The 12,547-nt window shown below is 41.9% G+C and overlaps 1 protein-coding gene across 4 annotated transcripts in view; it reads left to right on the forward strand.

The window, feature by feature from the left end:
* FAM168A (family with sequence similarity 168 member A) overlaps positions 1–12,547 on the forward strand; it is a 117,539-nt gene that overhangs the window by 46,862 nt on the left and 58,130 nt on the right. The gene's annotated exons all lie outside the window — the stretch shown is intronic.

Below are 12,547 nucleotides of genomic sequence, written 5' to 3' on the forward strand. Positions count from 1 at the left end.
AATAGCAATCAGTAAAATATGCCACTTGGGTGGGAGGCTGGAGATGTGGCTTGGTAGAGGGTAGCCTAGCACAAACTCAGATTGAGTTCAGTTGGTAAGTGCTTACACGATACCCAGCACCTCCTACCCTGAGTAACCGAAGCACTCCAGAAGCGGCAGCAGGAGGAGTGGAAACTTCAAGGTCATCCCTAGGTTAGTTCAAGGCAGCTGGAAAGCTGGAAGTAGAGGCCTCAGCCACCACACCTGGCCAGTGTGTTTGCTGTCTCGTTTTCAGTATAGTAACCTCACCCTCAATTGTGTCTGTTACTCCTTTGTTCAGAGACCCTCCGTTTTACTCTTTCCTGAGAAAGGAAAATCTTGAGTCTTCTGGATTTGGACAGGAATCTAAGTTTTTCACTGCTTTATTTATTTTTAAATTTATTTTATGAGTGCTTTGTTTGTACATATGTCTGTGTACCATATGTTTGCTTGGTGTGAAGGCCAGAAGAGGGCACCAGATTCTCTGGAACGTGAGTTACAGTTGGTTATGAGCCAACTTGCAGGTGCTAGGAATCAAACCTGGTTCTTCGAAGGAACAGCAAGTGCTCTTAATCATTGAACCGTCTTTTCAGCCTTTAACTACTTAAAAAAATATATTTTTGTTTTTACATTTTGTGAGATGTGTCCGTGTGTGTGTGTGTGTGTGTGTGTGTGTGTGTGTGTGTGTGTGTAATGTGTATGATTGCATACAGAGGTCAGAGACACTTTCACCGTGTGGGTTCCGTGGAGCTAACTCAGACATCAGGTTTGGCAACGAGTGCCTTTACCAGCCAATCTATCACTTTTGTGCAAGTGTGCTGTCCATTGAACAATCTCCTCAGCTCTATTATTTTTTTTTTTTGAAGACAGTTTCTTAGTTGCATAAGCTGGCCTTGAACACATGCGTTTAATTCTCCTACATTGTTTTCCTAAGTAGCTTCAATTACAAGTGTGTACCACCACACCCAGCTGAGGTCAAATATTTTTTTAAAAAATTATGTATCTGTTTCTGTGTGAGTGTATGACATAGGTGTGCAGGTGCCTATGGAAGACCTAAGAGGGTGTTGGGACCCCTGTAGCTGTAGTTACAAGCAATTATTTGCTATGTATGTAGGTGCTGAGAGCTGAACTTGGGATTTCTGGAAGAGCAGCATGGGCTCTTAGGCACAAAGCCATTTCTTTATCCTCTTGAGGTCAAATTCTTTTTTTCTTTTTTTTACTTCCCCCCTCCTTCCTTCCTGAGAGAGTTTGAATGTACCCCTGACTGTCTTGGAACTCAATCTGTAGGCCAGACTGACCTCAAACTCAGAGATCCACCTTTCTCTGCTGGGATTAAAGGGGTGTGCCACCACCTAGTCTGAGGTCAAAATTCTTAAGATCAGAGAGCAACACAGCGAGGAATGAACCTTATTTAATCCTGTTGCCCAATAGACCAGTAGCCTTTTTTCCATTTCTGATCTGAGGAATTTGAGGGCTTGAGAAAGTAAACGAGTTGTCCATATTTGTATGGAAAAGTAAGATTGTCAGAGCCTGGCGACTCATTCTCTCCTTAGACACAATTACTATTCTTTGGTTATAGTGCTTCTTAAATAACAATGATCTTTTAAAGGGAAAGAAGTCAAAGTCAATAATAGGCACAGTAGACAACAATGCTATGAAGTGTTAGTAGACAGTCTTCCCTGGAAAGTTTCATTAGACTGGAGAGCTCAGTCTGTTTTTCCAGTTTAAGTAAAGAAGCAGATAACTCTTATGTTTGGACTTGCAACTAGCCAATTTCTGTAATGGATACTATAGATATGTATTTGCATTGCTAGTTTGGCAAAAAATGCTTAAATTGTCAAATGGAAATGTTTTCTGGGTTTCTAGTATAGCTTAAGTAAGTTTCTAGAAAAGTTCCAGAATTTCCTTGTGAATCAGGGAAAATGCTGAGACAGTCGCTCTCAGGCTACACGGCTGGATGTATTTAGTTAGTTTGAAGAACATTGGTATACATCTAGTAAGCTCGCGACGTATCCTAGGCATGGTGATAGGCACTGGGGAGGGAGGAGCCTGTAGAGGACTCTCAGTCTGGATAGGAAGAGCTTAAGTTACCTGTGTGTTTCCCTGGAGCTGGAAACAGGAGTACTAGTCTTTTCATAGGTCTGGTTGATATATAAAATAGGAAGCTGAACTCCATAGCATTTATTCTACTTTCAGTCATGGCCTAGTTGAGGAATTAGCAATCACACCAATAGTTTAAAGAGGTTAATTTTGTGTGTGTGTGTGTGTGTCTGTGCGCGCGCACACACATTCCTGTTGATGTAGAAGCCAGAGGACAGCCTCCAGTATTGGAGCCTCTTCTTTGAAACAAAATTCTCACTGGCTTGGGAGAACACTGATAATCTGCTATACTGTCTGGCCAGTGAGCCTCAGACATTCTCTTATTCTCAACTCCTCATTTCTGGGATTACAAAGCCGATTGCCACAGCATTTCTACATGGATTTTGAGGATCTGACTGGAATACAGCCATACCCTTAGTGCACACCTTTAATACCAAACAGTGGAGGTAAGGTTAGTCTGTAGAAGGAAGCAGCTATGTTTGAAAGGGACTAATTGAGGGGCAGACAAAGTGGTGAATCAGAGAAAGATTTGACATGATGAGTCAGAGATAGGATATGCCCAACAGGAAAGAGAGGCTGCTTATGGGCAGCACAGAGAGAGACAGAAGTAGGGAGGCTCAGTTGAGTTCATGCAGTGCGGTGGGGTTGAGTTTGTTCATGAGATGGTTGGTGAGTTCATGAAGTTTGTGAGTGTAGTTCATTGCAGTTCAGCAGAGGCAGGTGAAGCCAGAGAATTAGAAGGGGCCAGTTAGAACAAATTGCCAGAGTTAGCTGAGACCAAATAGAGAAATTGAAGGAGAAGTCAGTTTGAATCAAACAGCTTGGAGAGGAGTTTGAGAGAGAACAAACTAGAAAGAGGTAAAGACTGTTTTACAAGATCAGTGGCTTATGTCTCCTGGTAAAAAGGCCTAAGACCCAGGGTAGCCCTTAGGCCATATAAATAAAGATGCCAAGACCTTTTAATATTTTAAAGCTTAGGCCTTAGCTGGGCAGACTCTTAATTAGCTCATCTAAATTAACCCATCTACCTGGCCCCATCCAGACATGAGGCTAGCTATGGTTTTCCAGGCCTGTAGTATGTCTATCTCTTTTCGTGTCTCCTGGCAAAAAGTCTTCCACTCTTCTTCCCAGAGTTCCTTTCTCTCTCCTAGGAAGTCTTGCCTTCCTATTCTCTCTCTCTGCCCAACTATAGGCTGTCAGCAACTTTTATTATTCAATCATGAACAGTTTGGGAGGCAAAGTTCACAAACCATTAACCTGAATACAGGAGAATCTGCCCATAGGACAAGGAATCTGACGGCCAAGCAACCAGCACTTGAATACAGTGTAGCTCCAGATCAACCTCAACAGAAGACAGAATAATCTAGAAAGTGGGGAGCCAGAAGATTAGAACAGACTGTTAAAGTTCATATGAGGCCAAACAGAACAATTCAGTCAGAGGCTGAGAGAGAGGTTAGATTGAATCAGTCAGCTAGGAGAGGAGTTTGAGCCAGAACAGTTGAGTTGAACCAGCCAGCAAGAGTTGTAGAAAGGGTGAGCTCATTCAGCAGTAGATCTCAGAGGTTGAAAGCATTCTAGGACTAGATTAGATTCTATGGAGCTAGAAGCTTCCAGGACTAGGCCTAGGTTAACAGACAGAGGCAGTAAGCCTCGGAGACACTGGTGTCCAGCTTGGTCTGGTACTTTTGTATTGCCCAGGCTAGCCTTTAGTGATTGATCTTCCTGACTCAGCTTGCTAACTGCTGAGATCACAGAGACAAGTCACCACAGTTAGCCTTATTTGGAAGCTATTAACCTTAATCAAACAAGACAGTCCTTTATAGTCTTTGCATTTGGGATACTGGAAAGTCTCTGACACAGCAAACAAGAGTCCTAATGACCCAATTCCTGAATAGCTGAGGCTGGAGGAATAAATAAAGCACCATGAAGCTGCCTTCAGAATTGCCAGCTTAGTAGCATGGTAGTATGTGTCCCTATCCCTTCCCTTCACATATACACCCTTCTCATTCATTAGGGCTAACTCTTTTGTAGACCATGAATTCATGCTCTTGTAAATCTAAGGCTCTTGTAATCTTAGGGATTGGGCAAAACTCAGTGAGAGAGTATGTGCTTAGTGTGAGGTTTTGTGTTCATTCTCCAGCACCTGTTTCCAGAATGTATTGTTGACCTCTGTCTTAAGTCTGTGTTCTGTTGCTGTGAGTAGATACCATGACCAAGGCAACTCTTATAAAAGAAAGCATTTAATTGGGGTCTTGCTTACAGTTTCAGAGGCGTAGTCCATTATTATCATGTTATCATGGTGGGGAATATGGTAGCAAGCATAGCAGGCATAGTGATCCATTCTGATCCATAGGTAGGTAGGGAGATCTAATCATTTCAGCTACTGCTACTTCCTGGTCACTAGGCATTCAAATATATGAAACCTTCTTATTCAAACTACCACATTGCACTTTCTGGCCCCCATATACTTATATAGCTATATCATAATGGAAAAATGCGTTCAGTCCCACTTCAAAAGTCTCCATAACCTTCCACAGTCTTAACACTGTTTAAAAGTCCAAAGTCTTTTCTGAAACTCATGGCAATCTCTTAACCATCACTCCTGTAAAATCAAAATGAAAAAGCTGATCACATACTTTCAACATACAATGGCACAGCTGTATATTACCATTTTTATAGGGAGGAAAAAGAGCATAGTGAGGAAATACTAGGCCAAAGTAAGACCTAAAACCATCAAGGTAAACTCCAGATTCTCCATTTCCATGTCTGATGTCAAAGGGCATTTTAGATCTCCAACTCCTTTCAGCTTTGTTGACTGCAACACACTTCTTGGGCTGGTTTCACACCCTGTCATCTCCAACACCATGGGATCTCTAACATATAATGGCCTCTCTGGGCTTCCATACAGGGATGCCCCTGACACAGAGCTAGCTTTCCTAAGCTGAGGAAGGAGATTTCACAACTTCTTTCTTGTAGTCTTGACTCTAAAGTCAGAACCAGGTGGCTGAAGCTGCCAAGTTTTGCTGCTTGGTGGGGCTGGAATATGGCTCCCTCCTTCAATTACATTTGTATCAGCTTTCTGTTGTTGGTTTTCTTTATTGCTTAAGCTTTTCTTTAATTCCTTCTCACAAGTTGTAAGCTTGACTTCCAAGGGTTTTTGTCCTGAGGTCCCTCACTGCTCCCTTTATCAGGTTTTACATCAGGCTTTTCTTTAAACTTTTTATCTCCTTGAGCACTGAACTTGGCTCTAACAAAACATTTCCTGGTGCTCCTTTTCTCCTCAAACTGTACAGTTTATATTTATTTTTATCCAGTTTATTACTTTTCATTATAGATCTGCATAAAAGTGGCTACTAATAACCACAGGACACAGCCAATATACTAGGATGTCTTCAAATCTCCTCAGGCAATGCCGTTAGTTCAAAACTCTTCAAGTTAGCCTCACAGATTTTTAGGACAAGGGAAAAAACAGCCACGTTATTATTATTATTATTATTATTATTATTATTATTATTATTATTATTTTTTTTTTTTTTTTTTTTTTTGCTAAAATATCACAAGAATGCTATCTAGGTCACTTACTACTAATATTTTCTTCCTCTGAAACTTGTTAAGCAGATCTCCCACAGTTCAAATTGTCCTCAACAATGTCTTCCATGTCTTACTAGGATGGCCCTGTAAGTCCCACTTAAAACATCCAACCACTTTTCTAGTCGAAAGCTAAAGTCTTCCATATCCTGTCCCCAACTGCATGGTCAAGCCTGTCACAGCAACACCCTAGTCCCTGATACCATCTCCTGTCTTAGTCACTGTTCTATCGCTGGGAAGAGACAACACAACGATGGCAACTCACAAAAGAGAAAGCATTTAACTGGGGCCTTGCTTACAGTTTCAGAGGTTAGTTCATTATCATCGTGTGGGGTACATGGTGGCAGGTATGTCAGGCATGGTGCTGGAGAAGGAGTTGAGAACTACATCCTGATCTGTAGACAGAGAGAGGAACAGAGAGGGACAGTCAGAGAGACTGGGCCTGGTGTGGGCTTTTAAAACCTCAGAGCCCACCTTTAGTGGCACACTTTTTTTTTTTTTAAGATTTATTTATTATTTATACAGTATTCTACCCACATGTGTGCCTTCCTACCAAAGAAGGCACCAGATCTCATTACAGGTGGTTGTGAGCCACCATGTGGTTGCTGGGAATTGAACTTGGGACCTCTGAGCCAGCTCTCCAGCCCTAGTGGCATACTTCTTACAACAGTGCCAGCACCTCCTAAACCTTTGAATTCTTTCAAATAATACCACTTCCTGGTCACTAAAGCATTCAAATATATGAACCTTTGTGGGCTATTATTAGTCAAACTACCACAGCCTCCAACAAATTATACCCCTCTCATTAGAGAAGGAAGTCACAGCCTGAGATTGAAAGCAGAGAATTTAATACAAACTATAAATCCAATACCACCTTTGTTTTATTTATCTTGTTTGCTAGTTGGTTTTTGCTTTTTTTGTTTTTTCCTTGAGTGGTTTTTAAGTTGCAGTTTCCCTGAGAATCATGTCCTTGACCTCTTAGTTGAATTCTAGCACCTCCAACTTTCCTCTGCTCTATATGTTTGTTTAAGTCACTTCTGAAAATGATTTGTTAGTCACCTATCATACATGGACATTTTACTCTTGGTGAAGAATCTTACTGTCTGTTGTTGGGAGAATCATTCTTTGCCCTCATAGGCCAACAAGTTTCAAGATGACAGTGAATGCCTCAGGCTAATAGACTCTCCTCCCCCACCCCCGCCTTTCTTTTTTGAGACAGAGTGTCATATTATTCCAGGCTGACCCAGGATTCACTGTATAGGTAAAGATGACTTTGAACTTCTGATCCTCCTGCCTTTACCTTCAGAGAGCTGTAATTACAGGTGTGTAGCACCATCCCCAGTTTATGAGGTACTGGAGACTGAACCAAGGGTGTGTGCATGTTAGGCAAGCACTCTACTAACAGAGCTACATCCCCAGCTTTGGGGTGCACTTTAAATACTAGGTGGTCTCCTTTTCCATTGTTACTACTACTAAAATGTTTTTTTCCATAGGTAAGTAGCTACAAGCTCTCTGAAGTTTCTTTCTTTCTTTTTAAAAAAGACGTGTGTGTGTGTGTGTGTGTGTGTGTGTGTGTGTGTGTGTGTCTGTCTGTCTGTCTGTCTGTCTGTCTGTCTGTCTGTCTGTCTGTCCAGGAAGACCAGAAGAGGGCATTGAATCCCCTAGAACTGCAGTTACAAGTGGTTATGCGCTGCCTCGCGTTGGTGCTGGGTACTGAACTTGGGTCCTTCTGATCTTTCTGTCTCCCAAGTGCTGGTATTATATGCTTACATTATGCTGGACCAGTAGTAGTTTTTTCCAGCTGATTATATATGCTTGAGTTCTAAAACAGATATATGATGATAATGTGGAATAATGTATACCTCTATCTCTTCTTTTTCATGGGCTTGGTACCTGATATTAGAGGATGAAGTCATTGGACAGGACATCTGAATTACATAAAGGGACTGTTTCATTTTAGACAGGGCGTCTTTTGGTGATGGGCTTGATTATTCTTTGCATTTAAGGATTATGATTTCAGTGAAGCATTTTGAGATGACTGCTGATGAAACTAGGTTAAAGCAGGTATTTTTTTGTGTGTGAAATTAACTATTAATGAGTCACTGAGAAAGTCAATTTTGCCTTTTTGTGTCCTAAAATTCTAAAGAGGTTAATTACAGTAAGGCCCTGGAGCCATATGTTCTCTTGTCTTGGAAACAGCCCAGTTTTAGTGTAATATGCTTTCTATGCAATGATGTCTAGATACACAATAGTCAATATTTACATTTATTATTGAACCCTTTGTGTTATATTCAAAGTTATAGATAACTAGGTTTAAGTGGTATTTACATTTTAACTTTAAGAAGCAAATATGCTGATATGCTCCTCTTACTAAGCTGTGATTGACACTAATAGTATTACTTCTAAAAATCTGTGCCTGGACCCTGTGCCACTTTCCTCTGTCCATCATGTTCCAGCCACACTTACTGCCTCTCGGTTTCTGAGTTCTGTCAAGCTTCTTTCCGCTTTAGTACCTTCTTCTTTATTGTTTTCCCCCTAAAATGTTTGGTTGCTTTTCTTTCCTCCTCTCACTACTGTAACTGTTCCTTGGTTATGGCTGCTTAAATGCTGCTGCTTTGAACTGGCCTTTTTTGACATAACTGTTCTTGAATAACCCTCTTCCATATGAGCATTTGGTATAAACTGCAATGGCAGGATACGTAAGTATGTCTCACCCACACTTGTAGATTGTGAGGACAGGGTTAAGGTTGAGTATCACATAGTGTCATTCTCAGTGTCTGTGCTGGCTGGCTTTGCTGGTTTGTTTTCTCTATTGATGTTTGATGTGGGAGGGCCAAGCTCACTGTGTGTGGTGCCCTGGCTGTGCTGGCGGTGTTTCAGGGATCCTCCTGTCTCTGCTGCTCTAGTTCTGGGGTTACAGTCATATACCACCTCACTTAGCTTTCCATGTGGGTGCTAAAGATTAGAACTCAGGTCCCTTTGCTTGCACATTAGAACAGTTTAGCCACCTCCAAGAAAAACCTTGTACTGTTAGCACTTACTCCTTACTTTGGCCCCCTCCTTATATGTATATTTAAATGAAGTTGCCAATCTAGACTTGGGAAAGTTACTGAACCTTCTTGTGCTTCAGTTTTCTCATCAAAAAAGGAAAGGTGATAATGCTTATCAGATTGTTGAATGTGTAATGTGGGAGGAAAAATTGTTAAGGCATCTAAAGTAGGATGTGGTGGCACATGTCTGTAATTGCAGCACTCTGGAGGCTGAGGCAGGAGGACTGAGTAAAATCAAAACCAGCCTAGGTTAAAGATTAAGCTCTACAATTAAACAAAGGAATACTTAGAGTTGTGCATAACAAGTATAAATAATATGTGTCCTTTGTTCATGCATGTATATATAAGTGTTCACATGTGGTGGGCACAAATAGTTTCATGTGAAGGTTTGTCGTGTGCTGTAAAGGCCGGAGATTGTTGGTGTCTTCACCATATATGTTAAGACAGAGTCCCTCCCTTGAGCCCAGAGCTTGCCAATTTGGCTGATCTACCTAGCTTGCTCCAGGGAACCCTCTATCTCTATCCCCTTAGCTCTGGACTTACAGGTGGCTTGCCACTGTCTTGACATTTGCATGGATGCTAGGGATTTGGACTCTTTGGTCCTCACACTTGTACAGCAAGTGTCTTACCCATTGAGCCATGGTGGCTGTAGTAGCCCTGGTGCTCATGGCAACAGGACTGTGAGGCAGTGCGGTTCACATGGCACCAACAGGAAGCAGAGTATGCAGCCTGGAACTGGAGGTGGAGACCACTATCAAATATCTGTTCCTTGCGGCATTCTTCCTCTAGGCAGGCCCTTCCTCCTTCAGGAAGCACCAGAGGCTTCAAAATAACATCACAAGCTGGGACTGAGTGTTCAGAACATACGTCTGCGAGGACAGTAGCAGAAATGTGGGTGTTCTTAGCTGTTTCCAGGTATTTGTTCACAAATGATAAGGTTTTTCACAGATTTCCTTCCTACACACTTAATACTCAAGCATCAGCCTGCTCCTGAGTCTGATTTCAGCTCTGCTCTTCGGTTTGACTGTGATTATGGATCAGCTTCTTTCCTATTCAAGTCCTTCATTCCTATAGCTACAGTAAGAATAATGTTGGACCGGATTATTCAGTGTTCTTCTATTTCTGTATATGGGGCATAGGTAAGCCTTTTTATGACACTTGTATACACACTGATTATGATGCACTAAGATAGTTATATCAGAGGCTGCACATAAGCTTATCTGCATATGAAGGAGTTCCTATTAATAAAAAGACTTCTTGAATATTTTCCTTTTTTTCCATTTTATGTTTCTAGAGTTCATATTTTGTTTTTATTTTGAGACAGAGTTTCTCTATGTATCCCTGGCTGTTCTGCTTTGTAGCTTAGGTCTGCCTTGAACTCCCAGAAATCTGCCTGCCTTTGCCTTCCAAATGCTGGTGGGATTAAAAGTGTATACTTCCCAGCCAATGCACCTGCTGGCCAATTAAAAAAAAAGCCAGGTGTGGTGGTGCACATCTTTAATCCCAGCACTCAGGAGGCAGAGGCAGGCAGATCTCTGTGAGTTCCAGGCCAGCATGGTCTACAAAGTGAGGGCAGTCAGGGCTACACAGTGAAGCTCTGTCTCAAAACAAAAACAAAAACAAACACAGGATGGGAGCTGAAGAGATGATTCAGCGACTAAAAGCAGTGGCTGCTCCTCCAGAGGTTCTGAATTCAATTCTCAGCAACCACATGGTGGCTTACAGCCATCTGTAATGGGATCTGATTTCCTCTTCTGATGTGCATGAAGACAGAGCACTTATAAATAAATAAATAAATCTTTTAAAACATGGGTTCTTAGGGTGACATGGAACTTTCTATGTAACCAAAGTTATCCTTAAAATTACTGTAGTCCTGCCCCAGCCTCTAAGTGCTATGTTACAGACATGTACCACGGCACAGGGATTTCAGTGTGATTTGGAAAAAGTAAAAAAAAGCAACCAAAGAATCTTGGAATCAAGTTTTGTTGTTAGTTGGAACAAAGTTCTGAAATGTTTGTATATGTGGTGAGAGAACTTGATCTATATGAAGGTGTTCATGAGTCTGTCACTTGGAGTATTTGTTTCTCCAGTGTCTAGTTTACTATTAGCCCTTGTTTAGTCTCTACTGAGCGAGTGAGGTGGCACCTGAGTGAGAACGTGCAGGGATACAGTGTCATTATAACAGTGTGCTAAGGAAGGGGACCTTTAAAGAATAGCTAGTCTAGCTGCTTCTAATTTAGGAAGCTCGGGCTTGGAAGATGGTGATGACCTTCAGCAAGGCAGCACTAAGAAGTTGTAGTAGAGTCCTTGTGTTTGTTACCACCAGCAAAACAGATACAGAATTTTGTTGTTTGGTTCTTCAGTTTTTTTCTGTCGGGGCCTCACTATACAGCTCTGGCCAACCCAGAACTTGCTAAGTAGAGCAGATTGGCCTCAAATTCACAGAGGTCTGCCTGTCTCTGACTCCTGAGTCCTTACTGAGAGGAGAAGGAGGAGGGGAAACTGCTGTTGAGATGTAAACAAACAAAAAGATTGGCCTGAGGGTAGGCTTATGGGGCATTTTCTTAATTAATTTTTGGTGTGGGAAGGCCCAGCCCATTGCAGGTGGTCCTGGCTTCTATGAGAAAGCAGGCTAAGCAATGTAGTTGGGCCTTTTGGCTTTGGGTTCCTATATTTACTACTCTTCTCCACCCCAATCTTTTCCAACCCCCCCAATACTAGGTAGGTGAGAAAGAAGGTTAGAGGGAAAAGAGCTCTTTAGACTACTTCCTGCTGATTGGGGCAAATCTAATCTTCTTTAGGACATCTCCAACCAGCAGTCCAGCAAGCAAGCCATCCAGCAATCTAGCCATAGCAAAAGCAGCAGCAGGAACCAGGAGCAACGGAGGGAGCAGCTGCTACCACAGGTCCTCTTGGGGGGGGGGCTGTCTCACATTTATATCCTCTCCAGAGCCCCCAGAATTCCAAATGACTATCCTCAGGTGGCAAAAATCACACCCCTTCTAGAGCACGAGATAAATCATCGAGGCTGTGCACAGTCTGAAGCAGTCCTATATCCCACACCTGGGATTAAAACAAAAACATATTCACGTAAAATAAAGGTTTTTAAAGAAACCAAAATTCTGACTACAAAGCAAGCCAGAAAGCAGCACCCCTCCATGGTCTCTACATCGGCTTATGCCTCCAGGTTCCTGACTGTCTTTGTCTTGTCTACTAATGTTAATCACAACAAGTTCAGTAGATTGAAGCTAACTTTTGATCTTAGTTGCCCCACAGTGCACCTCTAGCAGAGCTTTTCACCTTAAAGGCCTGGTTGAAAGCAGTGGCCTTCATTTATGATGTATAATTTATTTATTCTTCCTAGTGTTTGAGGCTTGTTAACTTTGATTAATACCTGTGTTCTGTGTTCAACCTGGAGAGGTCTTGGGGTAGAGCTACTTAGTGAGTATATATGAAAGTGGCAGATAAGCTAATAACCTGTACATTGAATCATTTCAGCTAACCCACTGACCCAGCTTGTTTAGTTATTGAACTTAAGAGATCTCAGTGCTAGGAAGGGAAACTTATATGGAAAGAGGCTCTTGGTCTCTCATTATAGGGAGGAATTGCTATAAAACAGGACCCCATAATGGTACTGGGTACCAAAATAAAGTTTGGACTTTATTATTTAAAGCCAGTAGGTTCAGTGTTATTAGAAAGAGTTTGCCTTTTAAAATTCTGATTCCAGGATCTGGGCATAGGGCATATGACCACAATCCCAGTATTTAAGAGTTGGGAAGGTATTGGGCTCA

The sequence above is a fragment of the Acomys minous genome, assembly GCF_964271855.1.
Source record: "Acomys minous genome assembly, chromosome: 2".
Classification (NCBI taxonomy): domain Eukaryota; kingdom Metazoa; phylum Chordata; class Mammalia; order Rodentia; family Muridae; genus Acomys; species Acomys minous.